The sequence below is a fragment of the Pteropus vampyrus genome, unplaced genomic scaffold (assembly GCF_000151845.1).
Source record: "Pteropus vampyrus isolate Shadow unplaced genomic scaffold, Pvam_2.0 Scaffold7, whole genome shotgun sequence".
Taxonomy (NCBI): Eukaryota; Metazoa; Chordata; class Mammalia; order Chiroptera; family Pteropodidae; genus Pteropus; species Pteropus vampyrus.
In genome coordinates, this window is record NW_011888788.1 from 6,596,174 (window position 1) to 6,598,564 (window position 2,391).

The 2,391-nt window shown below is 35.7% G+C and overlaps 1 pseudogene; it reads right to left on the reverse strand.

Annotated features, from left to right (window-relative positions):
• Positions 1–118, reverse strand: LOC111747009 (annotated as a pseudogene).
• Positions 119–2,391: the final 2,273 nt, after the last annotated feature.

Consider the following 2,391-nt stretch of genomic DNA (forward strand, 5'->3'; position numbering starts at 1 on the left):
TGCCTATAGCACCTGGTCTTCCTAGGTGGTCTCCCATCCAGTACTAACCAGGCCCTGCCCTGCTTAGCTTCTGAGATCAGACGGGATCAGGTTTGTTCAGGGTAGCTTGATCGTAGACTTTTTTTTTTTAATAGTGCAATGTTATAGCACTCCCATGTTCCTAGTCTAATAAATATAACTTCTTGGTAATAATCTTGTTTTTGGACATTTTAAAACTGTTTCCTAGGTCTGTGGTTCTCAAGCTTGGCTACTATGAGAACCATTTGAGGAGCTTTGTAAAATATTCATGGTCTGTCCCTATCCCAGGTCAATTATATCAGATTAAAAAGGAAAAGGGATTTTAAAAGCACCCCAGGGTATTAATGTGCAGTCAGGGCGGTGACTGCTTCCTGCTTGTTATGTAGAGGTAATGCAAATTTGTTGATTACTTGGCACTGAAATACCTAGGAAAGCAGAGATTCTTCAGAACCTATGAACAAGTACTAAAGATCACAAGATGACAAGTGTCGAAAGGGAAATGAAAGAAAGGGGCTTTCATTGGCTGAATCCTCAATGGAAGTGTAAAATTTGCAGATTAATCAAGACTTTACTGAAAATATATTTCCTTTCAATATCTACTTATAAGAAGTGAAATACTGCTGAGGAGGCAGGCTGAAAAGTCTTACATTTGCCCCTGGGAGAAAAGTGTTTTTTTCTTTTTTTTGACCAATTCATTACACAACTCCAAGAGGCACCATTAACAGAGAATACTATGTGAACAGTGCCCATCTTGTTGTATGATGCAACAGCCCTGTGGTTAATTCTTAATAAAAAATGTACATCATGGAGGCTGATTGGATAGATAGCATTGTGTCTTCTCAAAGGTTATTTGGCTCTACATTGCTAACAACATCTCCCAAATGATTGCAAATCACCTTGCTCTTTATCCTCAATAAATTGCCCAAGAACTCCAAGGGCCATAACTTCAAATTTTATAAGGAACTCAGCTGTGGTAACAGAAAGTTAATATTTTTAGCCTCTGGCTTTAGAGGTAAGTTCCTGGAAGCATAGCCAAAGAATATCAGAATTCACAAAAGTGAGATCAAGTGATACCTGCTAATCTCTGTTCAATCTCTAACATTCCTGTGACTTTCAAGGTGACACAAAACTGGTAGGCTCAGAATTTGCTATAAAAATGTCAAATTCATGCTTAGTTCTTTAATAGCATATTAGCTCCTTCATTTACTATGTGACTTGGCTGGCTGACCTCTCTCAGATCCTGTTTCCTTGTGTGTAAAATAGGGACTTATACTTACTGTAGCAGTGGTTAATACTATTCACCAAATATTTCCTTTCCCCACCACTCTTGGACATACTGTATGATTGCCCTCCCTAGCCCACTCCCTTGTGGTTGGGTGATGCCAGGTGACTAGTTATAAAAAATGAGTTGTGAGCTGTATGATATTTGCCATTCCCAGGCCAGAGCTTTGAATTGCAGGCGTGAGACTCTTCAAGCTCTCCTGCTCTCTGCTGCTGGCTACCCTGTCAACATGGAAGATACAGAACAGGGTCCAGAGCTGTTTGTCAGTGGACATGATGGATTATAAGCAACTGAGATTACAGGTTGTTGACTACCCTGACTAATAGACTTACTTCATAGGTTTGTGGTGAGGATTCAATGGGATAATATATTCTATAAAGTGCTAAATACACTATAAAGTGCTAAAAACAATGTTTCCACCTTTCATGTAAGCATTGTTGGACTTCTGTGTTCAAGTATTTGCATTTGTATAGCTTTCAGGATTTAATTTTCAGGCTAAGATTAAATGATACAAGTTACCTTTAGAGGTATCTACTGACATTTACTTATACATGAAAATTTTTGATCAAGTTTGTAAATCACATTTTCAGCTTGTGATAATTGATGATATACAGGAACCTCTAAGAGCTTAACACTTTTTTTTTGCACAAAAGTAAACTCAAATGCTAAAATATACCTAATTATTTTTTAAATAAAAACTCATAAAAAACCATTTTTAATAAAAACCCATAAAAATCCACCCAGCAATGGATTTACTCAGTTCTTGTCAAATACAATTCAGAGAAATTTTAACTGTTTGATAAATATTTAAGTAATGTTTAGTTTTAAATTGTAATAAATGCAAAGCATATGTATTTAAATAAGAAAATCAAATAATAATCAAAAATAATATTGGTTCCTTCCTTTTCCTCAGTGCCATTTAAAAAAAAAATTTATGCTTTATCTATAAATATGCACCTATATAAATTATGACTAAACCTATTTTTACTGATTCATGGCAAATCTTTGGCCGAATATGTGGAATCTTAATCTCCGGTGTATTATGCACTAAAGGATAATAGATTTGGTAACAGAAATAGATAGTTACAGTC